Genomic DNA, 8,629 nt, shown 5'->3' with positions numbered 1-8,629 from the left:
ATTCAAAAGAACCTATGCACCTCGATGTTCATAGCAGCGTTGTTTATAATAGCCAAGTGTTAGAAACAGCCTAGGTGCCCATCAGTAAATGAGTGGATCAAAAAACTGTGGTACATTTACACAATGGAACACTACACAGCAGAAAGAAAGAAGGAACGCCTACCCTTTGTGACATCATAGATGGAACTAGAGAGTGTTATGCTGGGTGAAATAAAGCCAGGCAATGAAAGACATGATCTCACCTATAAGTGGGACCTAATCAACAAAACAAATGAGCAAAATAGAACCAGAGACAGTGAACAAAGAACAAACTGACAGTGACCAGAAGGGAGAGGGTAGGGGGCTATCAGGGGTAAGATGAGGAAGGGTCAAGTCAGGGAACATGTATAAAGGACCCATGCACAAAGACAGTGGGGGTGGGGAGCAGGTTGAATGTAGAGCGGGGGTGGGTAGGACAGGGGACATCGATGGGGGGGAAATGGAGACAATTGTAATTAAACAATAAAAAAACTTTTTTAAAAATGTGCTTTCAAGATTTCCAAATGTTTAAAACAGAAAATAAATAATTTTCTTCCTGCAACAGCGTCCTCATTGTAATGGCAGCTTGTCTTGGAAGGCAAACACAGGAAGGTGGAAGGCAGGCAGAGTGGAGAGAGAGGAGGGAGCAGTGTGAGAAAGATGTATCCCAGAGTCAACATGACTCAGTGAGCTTGGACATCCTCCCCTAGAGGTTCTGCTCAGTGAGATTTCCCTCAGGGCTAACACCTGACATCTGGAGCAGCCCAAGGAAACAGCCAGTTGGGGAAAAAACTCCTTAGGGAGTGTCTGTTTAACTGTTAATGTTTCTAATCAATAGGAAAAACAGCTCTGGGAAAGCAGGATAAGAGAGTATTAACTCCGTGCCCTTCCCTAGGGCAGGAATGGTGCTGGTGCCTGCTGGGACCTCAAGTCCTCCCCTCAAAGTCCTCCTCTCAAGGGGGAGGCTGATGCAAGAGAAGGAAAAGAGAAAGGCAGCAGTGGGGGAGGAATGCATCGGATTCTTCAGGCTTCTCCGGATGTTGGGATGGAGAGGTGCATGAAGATGTGGACACCCTGAGCACATTTGCATGGAATTGCTTAGCACTTCCTTCTCCCCTGTTTGAACCGTCATTTTGTAGGTAATAGGTGCTCATCAAGGTTTGGAGGAAAGCACAGAGCCAGCTGTGTGATGCTCTTCTGGGGCCTTCAGATTGTAGAGGATTATTGTCTGCTTGACTCTGCTTAGCTCTCTATCCTCCTGTCCCTGTCTATCTCCCTCATCTTTTCCATATTGCCTTTAATGTAAAATCCTTGTTTTCTACCCTATGAAAACCTTGAAGAAAATGCAACCTGTGAATGGCAGCATAGGTCTTCAATGTTTGAGGTTCAGTACAGCTGAGGTGTTTTCTCTTGTTATCAGGAATCTGAGAAATACTCTGGGAGTGCTGAATGATTCTGGGTTTAGGTTCTCCGGAGTGCCCAGTGGAACACACAGAAGGAGCTCCAGAAATGGTGTTGGAAGAGGGGAAAAATGCAGTGCTCTGGGAAAAAAAGGGAGGGTGAGGCTGGGCACCTGGGCAGGCTTCATGGATGAGGTGGGCTTGTGAATAGGAGACATGGGAAGTGCGTGACCTTCTGTGACCATTGTTATGAAGTGACTTCCTCTTATGGCAGTGAGGAGGAATCTTGATTCTACAGCCACAGTGAGTAGTACTCTCTTATCCAGGATCCATACCAAACAAAACAACCTCCCCACACCCCACAAAACAAAACCTCCCTCAAATATTTGTTTTCTCCTCGTGGCATTTAACCATGTAAGTAATGTTCATAATATGTTACCTTGAGGCCTAACAAGACCCCACAGGGCCCTCAGAATCCAAAGTGAAAAACATGTAAAAACAGTTTGCTACTGTAATGTAATCCCATCTTGTTTTATTGACTGCTCAGCATGGTTGAGTGTGAGGTATGTGAGTGAAAGCCATCCCAAACATCCTTGATAATGGACATTTCTAAAGTAGAACAAGAATAAACTCTAAATATGAGGAGTTTCTACTTCAAATGGTTGTGCCTCTCCAAGCCTGATTCCAGGAAAAGCTATGAAGAAGATTGTCTTCCTTGCCTTTCTGCTTCAGTAAGTCGTTTAACAATTTAGCAAACACTTTTTCTTTGCTAGTGCTAGGAGGCACAAAGGCAAATAAGACAAATTCTTTTTAGAAAGAAGCTGAGGGGAGGCAGGTATGAAAGTAAATATTTACCTCAAGTTATAGTCCATCTACAAAACTCAATGACAATAAAGTGAAGTGAGAAGACATGAATAATGTTAAGCTTCAGACGAACTTTGCTATTATTTTAAATACAAAGGAATCCTGATGATATTTTCAATGGTGATGGGTAAAACTCAGACCCAGATTGAGAGTGCTTAAGTAGTAATGTGTCCCAAGCTCACCAGGAGGGAGTGTGAACTGAATTCAACCTGCCAGCCCGCAGTGGAGGATGGGCTGAGTGCTGAAGCTCTGCTGGTGGCTCGTGTGCAGAGCAGCACAGGTGAAGTGCTGCCACGTGGTTTCCCTGTGCTTCATGTTGTTTTTCTCCCTCCCTGTTGCTGGCGAGACAACACTTCACTGGCTCTCAGCTTTATTCTGGGGGCCTAGGCCTTGCCCTGGAGTGTTTACCGTTATTTTCAACCCTAACTCCCACTTCTTTTGGCCCTGATTTTATTGCTTGCTTTGGGTATTCTTGGAGATGATCATTTTTCTTTTCAAACATATATATGTTTGAAAATACATATACATATGTATATATTTTTTAAATGGATTGGGGTGACATTTGTTAATAAAATTATGTAGGTTTCAAGTGTAGCACTCTATGATACATGATCTATACATTGCATTGTGTGCCCACCACGTAAGGTCAAATCTCCTTCCATCACCATATATTTGACCCCCTTTACTAACCCTTAAACCCCTTCCCTGTGGTAACCACTATACAGTTGTCTGTGTCTATGAATTGTTTGTTTTTCTTGTTTGCTCATCTGTTGCTTTCAGTTTCATATCCCACATATGAGTGACATCATATGGCTCTTGGCTTTTTCTGACTGACTTATTTCGCTTAGCATATTCTCAGGGTCTATCCATGTTGCTGCAACTGGCACTATTTTAGCTTATCTTATGACTGAGTATATTCCATTGTATATATATATACCAATCTTTTTATCCACTTATCTATTAAAGGACGCTTCTGTCGTTTCCTTGTCTGGGCCACTGTGAATATGCCAACTAGATGTTTTTAAGTGATGTCCTCCTAGCCAAGAGTGTCTGTATAATTGCCCCCCTACAGGGGCACTCAGTCTTTTATCCCCCCATCTGCTGCCATCAGCACCAAGACACTCATGAAAGGAAACTGGGCTCTGATGATGTGACTTTTTACTCTCATTATCTGTAAATATTTGGTTACTTTTCAGTTTAAAATAAATAACCAAAACCACAAGTTTGGTTTTTTCTATAATTTTCTTCAAGTGCTAAGGTAGCAGAGGTCCCACACCAGTGTGAGGGCCTAGACTGTGTTCCTGCTGGGGTCCAGACATTTCTGGACATGCTAGATTTTATGTGTGGAGGGTGAATTTGTCAGAGATTATTTGCAGGAATGTCTATCTCAAGGCAAGAAATCAGAGGAGTTCAAGTGTGGGTCAAGGCCAGCAGGCTGGCAGAGGGGCTAGGCAATTCTGAGTATCATTCATATGGTCTTCACTGGAGCTAAGCAAAACCATGAGGGGAGTGAAATCTGAAAATGCTGCTTGGGAGGAATTGCTACAAGATATTAGGTTCATGAGGATGCACTTGGGGACAAATGTGTTGGAATATAAGCAAGCACACAGGTGAGGAAGACAGCTCCTTTCTTCTTTGGTGAGGAGCACAATGGGTCTTGTTCACATGACCTACTTGGTGTAGCAGCCTCTGCATCTTTTTTTTCTGTATATATTGTATTGATTATGCCATTCCAGTTGTCCCATTCCCCCCTTCATTCCCCTCCACCCTGCACACCCCTCCCCCGCCACTCTCCCGCTTTAATTTATGTCCATGTGTCACAAGTTCTTTAGATTCTATATTTCCCATACTATTCTTGTCCTCTCCCCTATCTATTTTCTACCTATCGTCTATGCTATTTATTCTCTGCACCTTCTTCCCCCTTCTCTTCCTCCCACTCTCCTGTTGCTAACCCTCCATGTGATCTCCATTTCTATGTTTCCACTCCCGATCTAGCTGTCCTCTTAGTTTGCTTTTGTTTTAGGTGTGGTAGTTAATAACTGTGAGTTTGCTGTCCTTTCACTGTTCCAATTTTTAATCTTCTTTTTCTTAGATAAGTTCCTTTAACATTTCATATAATAAGGGCTTGGTGATGATGAACTCCTTGAATTTGACCTTATCTGAGAAGCACTTTATCTGCCCTTCCATTCTAAATGAAAGCTTTGCTGGATAGAACAATCTTGGATGTAGGTCTTTGGATTTCATAACTTGAAATACTTCTTTCCAGCCCTTTCTTGCCTGTAAGGACTCTTTTGAGAAATCAACTGACAGTCTGATGGGAAGTCCTTTGTGGGTGACTGTCCCCTTATCTCTTGCTGCTACTAGGATTCTCTCCTTCACTTTAATCTTTGGAAATGTAATTATGATGTGCCTTGGCATATTCCTTTTTGCATCCAATTTCTTTGGGACTCTCTGAGTTCCCTGGATTTCCTGGAAGTCTATTTCCTTCGCCAGATTGGGGAAACTCTCCTTTATTATTTATTCAAATAAGTTTCCACTTGTTGCTGTTCCTCTTCCCCTTCTGGTACCCCTATAATTCAGATGTTAGAACGTTTAAAGATGTCCTGGAGGTTCCTAAGCCTCTCCTCATTTTTTTTAATATTCTTGTTTCTTCATTTTTTTCTGTTTGGTCATTTTTTTCTTCCTTCTGGTCCACTCCATGGATTTGAGTCCCAGTTTTCTTCCCATCACTATTGGTTTTCTGTGTATTTCCCTTCATTTCACTTAGTTTAGCCTTCATTTGTTCCTCTAATATGTGACTAAAATCAACCAGTTCTGTGAGCATCCTGATCACCAGTATTTTAAACTGTGCATCTGATAGGTTGGCTATCTTTTTGTCGCTTAGAAATACTGGCTCTGGGGCTTTGAGCTGTTCTTCTTGAACCATAATGTTTTGGTCTGTTTGTGCCTGTTATGTATGAGGGGTGGAGCCTTAAGTGTTCGCCATGGCAGGGCGACCCAGTCACTGGGTTGTGACGCTATATATAGGGTCAGGGTCAGAGAGGGGCAATGGCACTTGTTCCACACTCTCTCTCAGATTTTGGTCCCCTCTGCTGCTTCCCACAAGCAAATTGGGCCCTTCTGGTGCTGGTTCCTGGATGTGTGGGCTTGGGCACCCTCCAGGACCCTGTGGGTCTCTCCAACAAACTGTCTGTGAGCCTGGAAGCCTCTCCTGGCACCTTGACCCTGAAAGTTTTTCCAATTGGTGCTTTTAGGCTTTAATTCCTGGCACTGGGGCCCTGGTTTGTGTGGTCTGTCTCACTGCTAGTTTTGTTGCCTGGTTTATCTGCGCATGAATGTGTGACTGCTGTCAGCCAGCCACCCTGCATCCTCACTGGGTCCACCTGTTACCACCCCGCCCCTGGGATCTGCCAACTGCTGCCTGCGCACCTGGGTTGGTTTGGCCCATTTTTCCTGCAGGAGCCCACTCCACCAGCCGCTGATGCTGCCCCTCTTACTGGTCTGGATAAATGGTTCATTATTGTCAGACTTCCATACAGTTCAATTTTCTCTCTGTTTTGTTTGCATTTTTGTTACTAAAACTTTGTTTTCTTTAAACTTGGTTGTGCAAGGAGGCACAGTGTTTCCACGTATACCTCTATCTTGGCCGGAAGTTCCAGCCTCTGCATCTTGCAGTCAGCCTCCTCGTGGCCTCTGCAGAGGAGAGGATGGCCAATTGCCTCCTACTGAGGCATTGCAGGAAAAAGGAGTGAAGGAAAATATACAATTGGAAGGACACTAGTATTCTCACACATTCCACAGTCCTTGAGATAACAGTAAGAGGTGTGCAGGAAAGGTTGTTGTAAGGATTTAACTCTGCTGCCCCGGCCCACCCCCCCCGCCCCAGCCCCCTGCCGACTCTAAGCATGACTGGAACTGTGATCTGAGACTCCTTTGGCGTGGGCAATGCATATGCATTAGGAAAGTGAAGACCACATGAATGCTTCAGAAATTATTAGAATGTGACTGTTTACAGAAAGGGAAACAAATAACCTCTACTTGTTCAGTCTTCTCTAATTGAGTTTCACAGGGCATTTCTTATTTTGCCTCTTAAATTTAATTTCTGTGTTGTTCATTGATTATGACTAATGCACCACTCTGATGGGAGATGTAGATAGTGGGGAGACTATATGTGTGCCAGGGTAGGGGATATATAAAGAATCTTTGTTATCTTCCATGTTATCTCCCACTTAATTTTACCTATGAACCTGAAACTACCCTAAAAAATTACTTTAAGAAATGGGTGCAACTTACCTGGCAGGGGAGATAGCATTCTCACAAAGGTGTTTTTATTTAGGGTGGGGGGTATCCATCTCACTTTGGATGTGCTGACCCCTGAGACTTCTCCTAACGTGGGAGTTTTGAGTGTATGATTTGCGGTTGTGGCAGACTGCATTCATACTCTCCCCGGGAAACAAAAAGGTGCAATAGTTTTGCAGTTCTTGATGTGAGTGTGTATGGAGGCAGGGCAATAGAAACTCTCTGTGTTTTTTGATCAATGCCACTATGAACCTAAAATTGCTATAAAATTAGTCTTTTAAAAATCTTGATAAAAGAAAAGTAGTTAAAGAATTATAACCTGTAGGTTTAGAAACTAATAATGGATTCAGATCTGGTTATTAAAGTAAATAATACATAATAACATTTTAGAGATTAGTGTAACATCATTTTTTCAATTATATATAATCATAAGAGAAATCATTGGAAACATCAGCAAGACTGAGAAGCAGAGATGATATGGTGGGAATAAGGGGGGGACTTATACGTGTTCTTAACTTTTTGTCTTAAATAGAGACACTCAAAATCTGCCATTTGGTACTTGGCTGAAATTGTTAGAAAAATAAAGCTTTTGAGGAACTAGAATAAATTGATTTTAGATAGGGTAAACCAATCAATATTATAAAAATGTAAGTTCTCTCTAGATTAATCTGTAAACAATACAATTCTAAATTATCAACAAACTTTTCTGAAACTTGACAAAATGACTCTAAACAGTATCTGAAAGAAAGTATAAATGTGAGAATGAACAAGAAATTTTAAAAGAGGAAATATTAACAGAGTTTACCTTGACAAATACTAAAATGTGTTAGACAATGTAATTCTGAGATATTCTAAAGGTAAATTTAAAAATATGATATGAAAAGATGCTCAGCATCACTAATCATCAAAGAAACGCAAATTAAAAACATGAAGAGATATCATCGCACACCGATCAGAATGGCTATAATCCATAAAGCAACAAACAAGTACTGGTGAGGATGTGGACCAAAGAGAACCCTAATGCACTGTTGGTGGGAATGCAAACTGGTGCATCTACTGTGGAAAACAGTATGAAGGTTCTTCAAAAATGAAATGTGGAACTGTGTCATGACTCAGCAATTCCACTTCCGGGCATATATCCAAAGAAACACAGAACACTATTTCAAAAGGATATATGTACTCTTGTGTTCATTGTAGTGTTATTTTCAATAGCCAAGGAAGCAACCCAAGTGACCATCAATAGATGTGTGCTTAAAAAAGTTGTGGTACACATTCACCACGGAATGTGACTTGGTCATGAAAGAATAAAACCTGACTATTTTTGACAGCACTGATGGATCTAAAAGGTATTATGCTAAGTGAAATACATCAGACAGAGAAAGACAAATACCACATAATTTCACTTATATTTGGAATCTAAAGAGCAAACTAACAAATAAAACAGAAACAGACTTACAGATACAAAGAATAGACTGATTGTTGCCAGAGGTGAGTGGTTGGGGGATGGATGAAGAAGAAGGGATTAAGAACTATAAGTTGTTGGTCACACAATAGGTCTGAGGATGTAAAATACAGCAAAGGGAATACAGTCAATAATATTGAAATACTATGTATAGTGTGCTAGGTGAGTACTTGAAATATCAGGGAACCACTTTGTAAAGTATATGATTGTTGAACCACTGTTGTACACCTGAAAGTATTACAAAATAATATTTAATGTAAGCTGAATTGAAAAAAAATCATATGATACAGATGATATTTTAAATCAATGAGAAAAAAAATATTTTTTAGAAAAAAAGTTCTGGGAATATCGTGTAGTTATCTGGAAATTAATAAACCTGGATTTACTGACATAAACTTTGGAAAGACCACTGAGTTAGATGTGTACATAAAAATAAAACCCCTAACCAAACAAAAAACATAAACCAATAGAAAGCAGCATGGCTCTCTATTTATTTTTGTTATATATGGTGCACAAGTCTTCCTGGTTACTAATTGATTTGAAACCCAAAACTCATAAAGGAAATTTGGATAATGATGGACAATAA

The 8,629-nt window shown here is 41.1% G+C and overlaps 1 non-coding gene across 1 annotated transcript; it reads left to right on the top strand.

Annotated features, from left to right (window-relative positions):
- Positions 1–6,567: 6,567 nt before the first annotated feature.
- LOC118998896 (U1 spliceosomal RNA) lies at positions 6,568–6,730 on the top strand. The gene has a single exon (XR_005068981.1). It is a non-coding gene; the product is annotated as a U1 spliceosomal RNA (small nuclear RNA).
- Positions 6,731–8,629: the final 1,899 nt, after the last annotated feature.

This window comes from Sturnira hondurensis, unplaced genomic scaffold (assembly GCF_014824575.4).
Source record: "Sturnira hondurensis isolate 20B ecotype Veracruz unplaced genomic scaffold, ASM1482457v3 Scaffold0014384, whole genome shotgun sequence".
NCBI classification, from domain to species: Eukaryota; Metazoa; Chordata; class Mammalia; order Chiroptera; family Phyllostomidae; genus Sturnira; species Sturnira hondurensis.
Note: the sequence above shows the minus strand (reverse complement) of the source record. Positions and strands in the feature narration are given on the sequence as shown.